Here is a 15,280-nt window from a genome sequence, read left to right as displayed (position 1 = left end):
AATGCTCGGGGGATTATTCGAGATGCCATGGAACAACACTAGGTAAGATGCATGCAAGACAAGCTTCTTACCCTCCTACTCTCAAAACTTTCTTAAGTTTTGAACTATATCTTATACTGAGTTGTGTTTAAAACTGATCAACTGTCACTGTCACTGTCATCCCGTTGCTCATCGATTTTGCTCAAGTGGGCACCGGTAACAACTCCATTGTGAGACTTGTTTTGTTACTGTTTTTTTTTTGGTATGTTGAATATGCCACGGGTAGCTTGCCAGGCTCTGCCATGGGGGCGAGATACTCTTGGTAGTTTGCCGGGCTCTCCAAGAGGGGCGGAGGAATCAAACCCGGGTTGGTCGCATGCAAGGCGAACGCCCTACCACTGTGCTAATGCTCCAGCCTGTAAACTGATCACAGACAGGGTAAATTTAAAAAGTAATTGAACCTCTTTTCTTAGAAATTTGTGCAACCTAGATCAAGACCCTGAGTAAAAAAAGAAAGAAGGGTGATTACTCACTGATGGTATTGAATATAAAAGGTAGCAAACCAGTTACAATTATACTGAGTCTATATGTCCCAACCCAAAACAACCTCCATAAAGACTTTCTTACTTTTCTCTAGTTCCATATCCATCTGGGGACATTCTTCTGAAATTCTATAGACTTCATTTTTGTCTATCTTAAACCAGCTAGCATAGCCTGACTTGCTTCGTAGATATTGCTGTTAATTACCTTACACATTCCTAGAGGACAGAAACCTACCTATATATCACTCTGTGTTCAACAAATTCATGTGAGGAACACTATTAACTTCATCATTGTCATCATCACTATCATCCCATTGTTCATCGATTTACTCGAGCAGGTGCCAGTAACGTGTCCATTCGTCCCAGCCCTGAGATTTTAGCTGCCTCTCCTTACTCGATTTTCCCAATGATTAGAGGCTCTTTTCAGGGATCGTGGGAATGAGACCTGTTATTGTTACTGTATTTGGCATATCAAATACACCACGGGGAGCTTGCCAGGCTCTTCTGTGTGGACCAGATACTCTCGGTAGCTTACTGGGTTCTCTGAGAGGTATATATATATATATTTACACACACACACACACACACACACACACACACACACACACATATATATATTTCCCTTTATGATGATGTGTCCAGGAATATGTTCACTCATGTGTGAGGCTCGGTCCAAGCGTGTGGAAAGCATCCTGGAGCATGATGGTGTTGGGGTAGTGGAGGTTGGCCACTGGGGATGGGTCCCTTGGGGTGGGGAGGGCTTTCACCTGCCCCCTTCTGGGGCACCCCTGGTGCAGAGTCCAGTGGCATAGTTATGGGGGCCTCATTTTATGCTCCCTTCTGGAAGAAACAGCCATGAGTTCTGGAGGATGACCAATGAGATTATCTGGCGCTGGCAGGAGGTGCCTTATGGGTATGACCCCTGGGTCACTGGAGATTAGGGGAAGCAGGCAGAGGATCCATATGGACCATTATGGACCATAAAATATTGGACTTCTATGATGAGATTACCAACAGGGAATTCCTTTATCTCCATATTTTATTTTTAGCATTCAAATGCTGCCACAGTTTTGTCACAGTTTACCATGAAAATACACTGAGCAGAGTTCTGATGCTCCAAAGCATAAAGACAGATGAGTCTGCCACGCATCCAGTGGGTTCTATCCCCATATTTGTTTTGAGGTCAGGTTCTTCAAATGCTGTTGCAAAATGGAACATGATGGGCAGGGAAGGGACACACACAGGCATATTGCTGGCATATGTGCCCTTTTAAATGGAAACTATGGCTCTTCCCAGATCTGTGAATTGATGTTTATTTATTTTTTTCACTTTATTTTATTTAACTTATTTTTATTTTTATTGGATCACTGTGAGATGCAGTTACAAAGTTTTCATGTTTGAGCTTCAGTCATACAATGATTGAACACCCATCCCTCTACCAGTGAACGTTTTCCATCACCAATGTCCCCAGAATCCCCCCTCCTCCATTCCATCCCAACCCTTCTCCTGCCTCTGTGGCAGACAATTTCCCCCATACTCTCCATTTACTTTGGGGCATTATGATTTTCAATATAGATACTGAGAAGCAATAATGTTTGGTCCTTTATCTACTTTCAGCACACTCACCCCCATCCCGAACCATCCCTCCAACCATCATTGACTTAGTGATCCTTTCTCTCTTCCAGCTGCCTTGAAACCCAGATCATGAGGCAGGCTTCCAACTATGGAGCAATATTCCCGGCCCTTGTCTCTACTGTCCTTGGGTGTCAGTATCATGTTATTTTATATTCCACCAAAGAGTGCAGCCCTTGTAAGTATGTCCTTCTCTTTCTGACTCATTCGTGAATTGACGTTCGTAACCACAAATGCCCATGTGTATGGGAGGAGAGGCTCCCATACCGACGGGAAACTTAAATATAAGGTGTGCTTGCAGAGTGCCATTAATTCAACTCAATATTTTGACACTATTTACCCAGAAGGAACTATAAATTTCCCAGGCAAAGGACATCTTGAAGACATGCTCCCACTTCTCCTGTCAGTCACAAGTCATGCTGATATTACCTTTGCTTCTGACTAAGTGGTTATAAACATCCAGGGTTCTCCAAACCCCATCCTATGGTTCAGTTACTTTTTTTCAAGTGCCTTATAAATCTCAGAGAAACATTTTACTCATTAGATCACTGCTTTGTTATAAAAGGATGGAACTTAGAAACAGCCACAGGGAAGAAATATAGGACAAGCCATGGGGAAAAGCTGATGGTTCTGGTGGTGGTGGTGGTGGTGGTGGTGGTGGTGTGTGTGTGTGTGTGTGTGTGTGTGTGTGTGTGTGTGTGTGTTTGGGGGCGGGGGGAGGAAGCATCTATGCCCTCTTCAGCCATAAGACTATTCAATATTCTAGCGCACAACATACTCAACAACCTGGAACCTTTCCAAAAACTGTCCTTAGTGGTTGTTATGGAGGCCTGGTTACACGGGTGTGTTGATAAACTCAGTGATGACTGGATCAACATGTACTTCCTCTCCTTTTAACTAGAAGTCAGGGTATGGAACTGAAAATGCAACCCTCTGATAACATCACTCTTTGTTTCTGGCAACCAGCCTCATCTGGAAGTCCTTCCAAAAGTCACCTTATGGGACTGAAGAGATAGTACATGAAGTCAATGTACTATTGACTTCACTCGACTTGTGTGCTGTGAACTTTAGCTTGATCCCCTACAACACATAAGAGTCCCCTGAGTACTTTTGGGCCACTGCTGAGCACAGGGCCAGAAATAGCCTCTGAGCACAGCCAGGTATGGAGCGAAACAAAAACAAGCAAACAAAAATTCAACTAAACAAAGTTCCTCATTGAGATCATAAAAAATGCCATAATCATTCTCAATTCCTTGAAAATTCCAAGTGTTTTGAGAGATGTGAGTCAGGTCAAATGTGGTTTACTTCTGAATAAAAAACACAATTGCTATAATATTGATGCATGTTCAAGACTTCTCTAGACCTAGGTAACAGCTCGAAACCCCCGGCCCAATTCCTTAGATCCTCTTTCCTTCACAGGTATGGAACCTTTATTAATGTCTGGAGGATTGCCTCACTTCCTCGCTTCTTCTCCTCATTCCTCACAAGTGTTTTCCTCTATTAATCCCTCACATCTAACCATATCTTGACTGGTCTTGTCTGCTTCTCAGAGAACTCAATCTAAGACACTTTTCAAGAGAAAAGGAAATGCTTTAACTTTCAACTGTACAATCACTCCAGGGTCTAGACCATTCTACGACTTACATGCTCATTAATTTTCCCTCACTCTTTATAGTCATCCTTATATTTATGATAAATATAATTAAATACACTTCTATTTTTACCTTTAGTTTGAAACTCTAAGGATGGTAGTTTCTGGCATGGAATGTTGAGCACAGTTCTTTAAGTTTCAGCTTCAAGGGGTAATAAAGTAGGCTATCTTACATATAAAAATTAGGAAAAGGAAAAAGATATGAAAAGTAAAGGTAGGCTTTATTGTCATCAGAAAAATTCAAGTTAGCCATGATAAAACTCAAGGTTGGAAGAAATATTAATTCTCTTTATAACTTCTAAATATATATGGGGATAGTATCCTTATTTCAGGTTTACAGGTGAAGAGATTAGACTCAGAGTGACTACTCAAGATCATCTAGCAAGCAAGATGTAAAAGGAAAACTAAGGCCTAGGATTCTTATTCGTCAGTGTAATGCTTCTTGTGCTACAAAATAGTGGCTAAAGTGTGAAAATGAATGAAAGAGAGACAGATGTCACAGTCGACATTTACCCAGTAAAGGGACACAGACTTTTATTTTTTTCAGAGAGGATATCCTTGTAGTGGGAAAATTAAGGAGTAGAAACAAAGAACTAGAAGCAGGACCTAGCCAAAGATAAATAAGCCTCAAATCCTAAAACTATGGACAGAAAAGAGCAGAAGAGTCAGACTGATGATATTGTAAGAGCAGGATGGAATAAGGTCAAAGAAATAATTAGTAAACGTCTATACGGAACTTAAACAAATGTATTAATCACCGATTGTACCAAGCATTATGTATGTTAGCAACCATTGTGTATGTTAGATGAGAAACTTGTTCCGATAGAGTTGGTGTGTCCTGTATCTAATCTATATAAGCTATGTGTAAACTGCATTCAGACTGGTTCCATTTTGGCATTAGCCAGGTGGAGCTTGCATGCATAAATAAAAACTTGGCTCTCCCTCAAATCTCTCAAGTGTCTGATTCTGATTCTTGATCAGATTGTAACACCCTCCCCTCAATCCATGTATCTCCTGATACACATCTGGCAGCCAGAGTAGCATCTGTATGAATGGTTGAAAAGGGAACTCACTCTTCTTTAACCTGGAAGAAATCTCTGTTGCCTCCCTGAATAATGATAGCTACCACTAAGTCAGCTCGAGGCCAGATGGGTGAGTCATTCTCTTAAAATGCATGGACAAACACGAACAGAATTGCCACAGAGAAATTTCATTAGCTGAAGGAAATTCTGGTGGAGGGAGCCCTGACTGCTCTAAACCTGATGCAATAAATCTCAGAGAATTATACACTCTGATCCAACAGGATAGACATTTCATTGAAACATTGGAAAGACTGCCGATGTGAATACAAACTCAATTTTTAACAATGATGTGAAGGATGCTCAAGCAGAGTCTAGAATTATCAATCATTGTTTGTTTTTTTTTCGGGGGGGATTGGGGGAGATTGTTGTTTGGTTGGTTATTTTAAGTTTTGGTTTTTGGGCCCACCTGATGATGCTCCTAGCTCTGCACTAAGGGCTGACTCCTGCAGGACCGTATGTGGTACCAGGGACTGAACCCACGTTGGCTGCTTTAAACACAAATGTACCAGCTATACTAGATCTCCAACCCCATTTTTGTTTTGTTTGTTTGCTTTTGGTTTTGTTTGTTTGTTTATTTTGGCTTTGGGGAGCCACAGGGCTGTGCTCAGGGCTTACTCCTGCCTCTGCATTCAGGGATCACTTCTGTTTATGCTGGGGGGGAGGGGGGTGTCAGGAATAGAACAGGAGTTGGTCATATGCAAAAGTGAGTGGTCCTGAGTAAGGAATTACTAAAGAGCAATATTATAGCCAAACTCAATAACCCTTAGGAAAACATCCTTAGAAATCCTTCCAGAAAACCTCCTTTCATTTTTTAGCACAGTGATTAATAACTACATGCACCAACAACCCACATTGCTCTGTGAACATTTCCTCTCTGCTAATCTGCAATACAATCCTATGGAGGCCATTACTTTTTGACTTACAGGAAAAAAATGAAAACATATAGATTGAGTTAATCTTCCAAAGTCACACTGAACTTGGTAGGCCAAGAAAAGGCAAGTTTGAAATTGTAAATCAGATGTGTCTGGCCCCAGAGATCTGCCTCTTCCACTGTGTTCCAAGCTAGGCTGTAAAAATAATGATTCTTTTGTTGATGTTTAATCTAGGCTTAGGTTTCATTTCTGCAGGGCACCACAATGCTGTAGAAAACCTTCTTCACTTCTCACCTACACACACATGGACAGAATGTATACAGTGACTTGAAAACTATTTTTCTTATGTAGCTAATCCAAATATTTACCTATCTTTGCTTTGTAGACAAATGCATGTACTCACATTTAGAAATGTTGAATTGCGGAGAGGCTTATGGTTCAGGATACTATAAGATTATGAAATTAGGCATCATTTTTCTCCACATTCATCCCTATTTGTCCACTTTATCTGACTATATTTTCTTTGTTTTATTAGACAAACCAATTCAAATATAAATGGAGGTAGATTTTAAGAAGTGGAAAAATTTTCAGCTTTGAAAAATAATTTATATTACGTGAAATGCATTTATTTAAAATAATTCCTTTAGTTTAAACTTTGTATATGCCTTTGAAACTATCAATATATTACATGTAAGGCATGTCCATTAGCACACAGTATTTTGTGTTTAGCCTCTTTGTTTATTTTTGCTTTTGGGCCACATTCAGTGTGCTCAGGGTTTACTTCTGGCTCTGCACTGAAAGATCACTTCGGGCAAGCTCTGGGAACCATATGGGTTGCTGGGGATTGAACCTAGGGCAGTTGCAAACAAGGCAAAAGCCCTACCTGCTGTAAGATGGCTTGGGCCCTCACCACACAGTGTTTTTTAAATTTTTTTAATAGTTCACAATATTTGATTACATTTAATATTGAAGCACCAATTCCACCACCATTACATGCTTCCATCCTGAACCCCAACCCCTGGCCCAAAGCAGAACTAAAATAATATATTTTGTATTGTTTGCTATGAAAAACCACTGAAAATGCTACAATAAAGTATCCTTAGAGGAAAGAGTGTGAAGATTGTTGTATTTCACACCAGCGCCATTAAGCCCTTCTATAAGAGATCACTAACATGTTGTTAGAGGTTGAGTATTGCGTGCTTTATATATATATACATATATATACATATATATACACATATATATACATATATATATGAACTGGAGCGATAGGGCATTTGCCTTGCATGCGGCCGACTCGGGTTCGATTCCTCCATCCCTCTCGGAGAGTATCCCACCCACAAGCTACCGAGAGTATCCCACCCACAGAGCAGAGCCGGGCAAGCTCCCTGTGGCGTATTTGATATGCCCAAAACAGTAACAAGTCTTACAATGGAGACATTACTGTTGCCTGCTCGAGCAAATCGATGAACAACAGGATGACAGTGCTACAGTGCTATATATTATATGTGTGTGTGTGTGTAAAATAAAAAATGTATATTTCCCTCTGAGATTGGTTGCTTCCTACTTTGACCCTATCAAATGTGGTGCGGTAATCTTGGAGTATGGGTAGGGTATATGGTTTGAAGTATCACAGAAATAGATTCACACATGGGTGAGGCTTGGCTGAGCGACCACACAGTAATTTTTTAAAAGTCATATTATACATTTAATATACTTATTACACTTTTTAAAATAACTACATAAAGTTCATGCTATATGTGCACCATAACTTACTCATCCATGTCCCAATAAGCAGACTTTATTTAGATTGTTTTTTCAGTGTTATCTTTGCTGTTATGATTGTATTATCTAAAACCTTTATGATAAAAATCAGCTTGGTAGCAATTATTTTGCTGTGTGAAAAGACAGAAATTTCTGAATTACAGTTTTAACTTTTAGCACAGGGCTATCCTCTGTGGTCATTCCCTTCTCTTACACTAAAGAACACTGGCCTTACAATGGAGTGGAGCAAAAGTGGAGTTTTCTATCTCCCTGCAGGTAGTGACAGAGTCTCTGTTCCTTCCGGTACTCAGAGGAAGCTCTGAGACCTCAGTCACGCCTCCTGACACTGCTAGCTTCTCTTCCTTTCTTTCCTCACCTTTGAGGAACCAAAGAGCAACCTTTGGCCTCTAGGAATCTCAGAACAATCAGTATTTAAGAAGCAAAGGCAGAACCTGGCAAGCTCTCTGTGGCGTATTCAATATGCCAAATGCAGTAACAATGATGGGTTTCATTCTCCTGACCCTGAAAGAGCCTCCAATGCAGCGCTGCTGAGAAGAACAAATGAAGAGAGGCTGCTAAAATCTCAGGGCTAGAGCAAATGGAGATGCTACCGGCACCCACTCGAGCAAATCGATGATCAACGGGATGACAGTGATACAGTGATTTAAGCAGCAAAATGGATTGCTTTGGAAAGAATAGGAACTATGTATTTGTGATAAAACTCTCATGATAACAACTCTCTCAAATCCAATCTCCCAGATTAACTCCGAACTAACCTTGGAGAGCCACTAGTTCTCTGGAGTGAGGAAACAGCATCACTTCTCCTGGGAGGTGCAAGGGATATTGGGCCCTTTAGTTTGCTGATGCATTCAAGTGTGGGCGCATGCTTCTAGCCTCCTTCCTTTAAATAGGGTCTCTGTCTTTTAACATGCATGTGTCCAAGGCTGGCGTTTTCTAGGTGACAGCTGTCCGTTCTTTCCTGCAATACACCAGATTTAAGACTTTTAATTCTGTTCCCTCTACTTGAAAATAACTTCCCCCAGATCCCTGTAAGTTTGGCTATTTTTATATCATTCATCTATGAGCTAAAATTTCACCTTCTCAACGTCTTCTCTTATACTACAGATTTCCAACATGCTTACTTTCCTTCCTGCCTCTCCTATCCATCATGCCACAGTTGCCTCAAAGCATTTTTCACCGCGAGGAATGAGTCCAATTAGCTCACAGAGTCAACTCCTGTACCCCATACCTTTTCCTTCCATGGTTTCCTATGACTTATAGTCCCACAATATCCAAGCGTGTCATGTAAAATGCAAGTCAGTTCATGGCATTCTTCTGCTCAAACACTCTCAGTATGCTTTCCACACAACATAAAGCATTTAAAGCATTTAAATACTTTTCTCTCTGCTAGGCGTTCCAACTACTGCTCAATCCCTCTCTTTCCATCTTTCCTGGTCTACTCCCTTGAAATTTCACTGGCCTCTTGCTGTTCCAAAATATTGTCCCCATTCTTTTGTATTAGCATCTCTTCTCTTTGAAATACCTAATGTTGAATTTCACTAAATCCCTGTCCCGGCTGCCATAACAACTCAAAATAAAGTTACATAATTTCTTTGCTCTGTACTTCTTTGTCCCATCTTTTATTTATTCATAGCATTGACCACAAATGTAACTGCTAATTATAAATTATAATTATTGACAGTATAGTTCAAAAATTGGAAGCCAACAACTGATAGATTAGATAATAGTGAGATGCAGAATATATATTGGTCCTTATGCAGGGCTCCTGAAACTTGTCATTTCCTAGGTAACAGAATTGTCTATTGAAATGAATAAATGGCCCTTAGTGAGGGCTGGTCACTGGCATGATTTAAAACTTGGAATTTTCAGCCTGATCTCATTATTTGAGCGGGGGGGGGGCAGGTGGAGGAAGAAAAAGGGGCTAGAAACAGAATTAATAGGATCATGCTTATTCGAGAGAATCTCTATAAAATCCCTAAAGAAAGGGGTTTGGAGATCTTCCCTGTTGATGAAAGCATCCAGATTCCAAGACGATAATGTACCCCAACTCCTGAATTAGCCAAAAAGCTTCTGCACACAGGCTCCTCCCAGACCTTACCCCATATATCTCTTCATTGTGCAGCACATTTATATCCTTTGTCATATTTTGTAAGTGGAGAAACACCATCGCTACCTGAGTTCTGTGAGTTGTTCTAGCCAAACAGAAAAAGACCAAAGAAGGGGTGGAAGAACTACTGATTGGTAGTCAGATCAGACAGAAATTGAGGATAATTTAGGTAGTAATTCGGTCCTACTACTTGTGATTGGCATCTAAAGTGGGAGGGGGTTGGAGCGAGGCCGAGTAGTCTAGAGGAACTGAGCATTTTACCTGTGGGATCTGACACCTTTTCAGGTAAGTAGTATTAGAATGGAGTCCAACTCCAGAACATTCCGTCAGTGTCACAGAAAACAGAAAACAATTTGACGTGGGGACCCCTCCTTCACTAGTGACTAGTAGTGAGGGTAAGCATTTTATAAAGGAGACACCCACAAAAAACACACAGGAAGAACTGGGGTTTTCACTCCACAGTAGGTAGAAAATTATGGGACTCTTCTGTTTATTTTGGGGGGTAATACCTGGTGATGTTCAGGGGCTACTCCTGGCTCTGCACTCAGGTATTGCTCCTGATGGTTCTCAGGGAACCATATTGGATGCCAGTGATCAAACCCGGGTCAGCTATGTGCAAATCAAACACCCTATTCACTGCTCTGGCATCAAACACTACACTTTTTTTTTAAATGTGCTTATGCATTGTCTCTCTCTCTATAAAATAAAAGCTCTTCAGACCTGGCTCTTTCTTCATCCTCAATGATGCCATGGTTGGCTTCCAATAAATAGTGAGAACATAAATGAAATTATACTCACTTATGTCTTTCCCACTTAAAGTGTGAAGTTCTAGAAAATAGAGAATTCATTTTTCTGGATCATTACTATGTCACCATTACCCAGAACTGTCAAGGCATGTGATAAATTCTCAATAATTTGTTGAAAATTATTAAAAATATAACATTAATGGTTTCTTGGTATGTGGTGATTATTTCTATATAATTTATACATATAATTTATACATAGGCATCTGTCTGAATCATAATTTTTTTGTTTTTGCTTCTTTTGGGGGAGTCGCACTCCGGCAATGCACAGGGGTTACTCCTGGATCTGCGCTCAGGAATTATTCCTGGCAGTGCTCAGGGGACCATATGTGATGTGCTGGGAATTGAACTCGGGTTGGCCACATGCAAGGCAAACGCTCTACCCTCTGTGCTATTGCTCCAGCCCCTGAATCATAATTTTGTTCAAAGGAATTCAAAATACTGAGAATATTACCAAGACTACCAGTACTAACTTGAAAGGTGTCACTAAAAAATTTATTCTCTTTGCACTTGTAAATGGGTATTTCCCTATGGTACGCCTTAACGTATGTAATAACAGTGAGAACAAAGTGAGTCTTAATACATTGATGGGTATCACTGTATACAGTCCTTAGAAAAGATAAATTCCAGCACAGAAGGGAAAGACCACATATTGACCAGGGCAGATAAAGGAATGATGCATTTATAAGCTGAGCAATACCAGGGATTGTTGACAATTATGACAGGCGTGTTAAAGCAAGGAACATCCTCCTCGTGAGCCTTCAGAGATAACATGGCTCTCTCAGCACCTTGATCTTGGACTTCTAGAACTTCCAGAATTGGGTGAGAACCTCTTACTATTGCTTTAATCCACTCAGGATGTGGTACTTTGTTACAGCATCCTTACAAAATTTACAATGCAATACACCATTTAAGAAATTCTACCAGAAGATCTAGTGGCATCAATATAAATATATTAAAAAGATTTTATTTTAATACAGTTCCTCCAATTTGAATGATAGAGATACTATAAAAGAAATTGGTCAAGGTAAAGAAATAGGTGCAGACTTTTCCTATTGGACATTTGCCTGAAAAAAGTTAGAATTTCTTTTCCCAAGGGATACATGCTCATTGTAATCTCAGGTGAGTTGACCAACTGTAACACTGTAGCACTGTCATCCAGTTGTTCATAGATTTGCTGGAGTGGGCATCAGTAACATCTCCATTGTGAGACATCTTGTTACTGTTTTGGCATATCAAATATGCCATGGGTAGCTTGCTAGGTTCTGCTGTGCAGGTGGGATACTTTTGGTAGCTTGCCAGGCTCTCGGAGAGGGACGGAAGAATCGAACCTGGGTCAGCCTCGTGCAAGGCAAACGCCCTACCCGCTGTGCTATCGCTCTAGTCTGAGGTGACTAACTACATATTGACATTACCTTAATTTACAGCGAGCCAGGAACATTGTAGCTGAGCAATATGTCATGAGATCATCTCTTAGGAAAGCCAAAATTTCCGTAACATATAACACACCTAAACAGGCATAACATGCAGTAACTAGGAGAATTATGTAAGTGATCATCTTATTTTGCCTACACCTATACACTGATATAATCAGTTGTGTTATAGTTATACGTCATTAACAATGTATCAAGAATTTCTTAATCCAAGAAATTAAGAGCCAGCAGAAATAAAGAATAACTAAACCTGCCATGTGGAAAAAATCACGTTATTCCTGTAGGAACAAACACTCCAACCTCCAACTATTCTTTGTTCAGTCTCAATAAACATAGACATTTACTTAATAGAGAAAATTGAAGCCAAATGAGATAGAGTTAGGATCTCAACACAGAGTAAACATAATACCGAAGTTCTTGTAGACCAGTCTAAGGCAGTGCCTTTTAAACTTTTCCCACTTATAATTTCTTGAGGATTTTTAATACAACCCTGGGTATATAGCACTGTAATCCCATTGTTAATTGATTTGCTCAAGCGGGCACCAGTAACGTCTCCGTTGTGAGACTTGTGGTTACTGTTTTTGGCATATTGAATACACCACAGGTAGTTTGCCAGGTAGGTATATAAAACAGAAAACATATTAAATATTTACTAAAAGTAAATCATCAGTAAATTTATTTTAAAATTACCCCAACATTCAGGTACACAGTACCACAATTCAAGAAGGTAGGATCTAAGGTATATTGTTCTCTTAGAGAAGATTGGGAGAGAGGAGATAATTTTATTGTCTGTTCTAAGACAGAGCAAGGTTTGTTCCATACTAGGAATTTTATCTCAAGCATGAGAGAAAGAAAAAAAGTATAAAAGGCCATTGTCCCCTTCATAAATGTTGCCGATTATACCATATCAAATAATATGATTGAGTGATTTTGTATGAAAGAAAATATTATATAAGCAATTCCAATGGTACAACCAAAGTCTGCCTGGATTTTTGTGGAAAGTAATTTTCTTCTCCTCTTTTTTTGGTGGGAGCAAAAGCATCCATATAGAGGCCAAAGGGAAGAACTTTAGTGTACATGACTGAACTCAGTCAATTTTAGGAATGAGGATGCTTAAATCAAACCTAGAAGATTGTATTTTAATGTTATTTTTTTCTCCTTAATTTGTGTTCCATTCTAAATTGGTCAATTTATTGTACTTAAATTTCAAAAGATTCCTTCAAGGTTTTTGTGGTTTGTTTTGCTGGAGGTCACACCCAACAGTGCTCAGGGTGTACTCCTGGCTCTGTGCTCAGGGGTCACTCCTGGTAGGGCTCACAGGACCATAAGTGGTACCAGGGATTGAACCTGGATTGGCTGCATGTGTGCAAGGTGAGCTGCCTAGCCACTGTATGATCTCTCCAGGTCCTGACACCTTCTGATTTAAAAGCACAAGAAAATAGATTCTGTTCTCTTCCCAAGCCCTTCTCCAAGTAAAATACAAATCTGTGAGAGCATCACTATCCTTGTGGGCTGTATCCATCACATGAGAGATGAAAAGCCACACTGAGACTGATGATCCCCCATATCATTTTATTTTCTATTTATTTATTTGCTTTTTGGGTCACACCCAATGATACTCGGATTACTCCTGGCTCTACACTCAGGATTTACTTCTGGTGGTGCTGGGGGAACCATAGGGGATGTCAGAGATTGAACCTGGGTTGGCTGCATGCAAGGCAAATGCCCTGCCTGATGTACTGTCGCTCCGGCCCCTCCCATACCATTTAGCCACAGAAAACTGATCCACTCACAGTAACAGTGACCAGAGCAGTCCACTGAAGGAAAAACAACTAGAGTTACAACTGGCTAGCAAAATCAGAGGGCATTGGCAGAGCTGTCTTTAAGGCACATAACTTGGAAGCAACAGCCCATTACTGCTGAGACCACCTGCTAAAGCTTGGGAGGATGGACCTCATCGCACCTGGCTCCAGATGAAAATCAGAATGAACACCCTCCAAGAAGTGCCTGCAGGAGGGCTGCTGTTTCTTATTAATAACATTCCGGGGGCTTCTGGGCTGGCTATCAGTCTTGGAGACACCACTGCACCTTACTCTAAGGAAAGCACTCTACACAGATCCTTCTCTAAGGAAACACATATCGCCTTTGGAATACTTTACACCTCTGATTTTTCTTCTCCTTGCTGCTTTCTCCAGGCAAAGGCATCCCAGGATCTGGGCAGCACCACTGCAAGAATCTCCAGCGCATGCTCTTTTGGGGCTCTCATGTTTTGCCAAAAGTTCCTGCAGGAGCCATGAAAATGAAGTGTGGTGGGATCTGACAGGAGAATTTAATGGCTTCTCTTCTAACATAAAGCAGATGTATACAGATAAAAAATCCCTCTGAAAAGAAGACAAACAATAAAAGAAAAGCTACAGAAGAGTCGCTTTTTATATATACACTGAAAAGGTAAACATAATGCCAACTAATTGTGTTGTTCTGTGTTCATTCATAGGGGTATTATCTCTCCAAGCGCCAATTTAAGCATTGTTCTAGCCCCTTCCAATTCAAAAGTCAAGTAAACACAATTAATTTGTTTTAAGTAATTCCTCCATATATATATATATGGAAACCCAGTATACCTCCCCCCCACCCCAGCCTGTATAGTTGATAGATTTCACTTTACTTTGATTACATTCACTATTTCAACAAAAAACTCACTATTATTGTTTGGAGTTTCCCCCCACAAAGTCAGACCTGTTGAAAAGGAGCCATTTGATAGTGCTTTCCACTGCTGACAATTAAGAGATATGAGGTCGTGCGGCCGCAACAGAAGTCACACGATTTTGGATTTCTGTATTTTAGTAACTAAGTTCAGGGAAATTTCTACCAGAAATTGCATCACTGAAAGCTTTTACTTCCCTTTTGTGGTGCTCATAAAATGAAAAAGCCAAGAGAGAAAAACCCTTCCCCTCCTGGTGCATCGTGGGGCAGTGGCTCAGTTCACAGTCTAGAGACATTTCTGCAAGAAGCTGCTGTTGGCCAAAGTAGTTTAGCTGGCCTCTGGGATCATGCTCGTGCAGCCTCGAAAATCGAGTCAGTTATATATTTTCATAAAATCTTGATTCAAAGTTTGTGTAACCAAGGTTTCTTCCAACCTTTTTTTCCTTCCTGTGATTCCCCTAGTCTCATGTCATGATCCCTCACTTACAGGATATTCACCTGTGACCCTTGAAAATTATTCTTGGGACAGTTAAGAAATGCTGGAGTAGTTGCAGAGTTAATGATATCAAGTTGAAATTGGAGCAAACAATATTCAAACATTTCCATATTCTCTAACTTAGACTGAGACTCAGGAAACCACCAGTTATGAAAGTTATCAGTTATCTGTGGGGGGAAGTGAATTTTATTTGAA

The sequence above is a fragment of the Sorex araneus genome, chromosome 1 (genome assembly GCF_027595985.1).
Source record: "Sorex araneus isolate mSorAra2 chromosome 1, mSorAra2.pri, whole genome shotgun sequence".
Taxonomy (NCBI): Eukaryota; Metazoa; Chordata; class Mammalia; order Eulipotyphla; family Soricidae; genus Sorex; species Sorex araneus.
Note: the sequence above shows the minus strand (reverse complement) of the source record.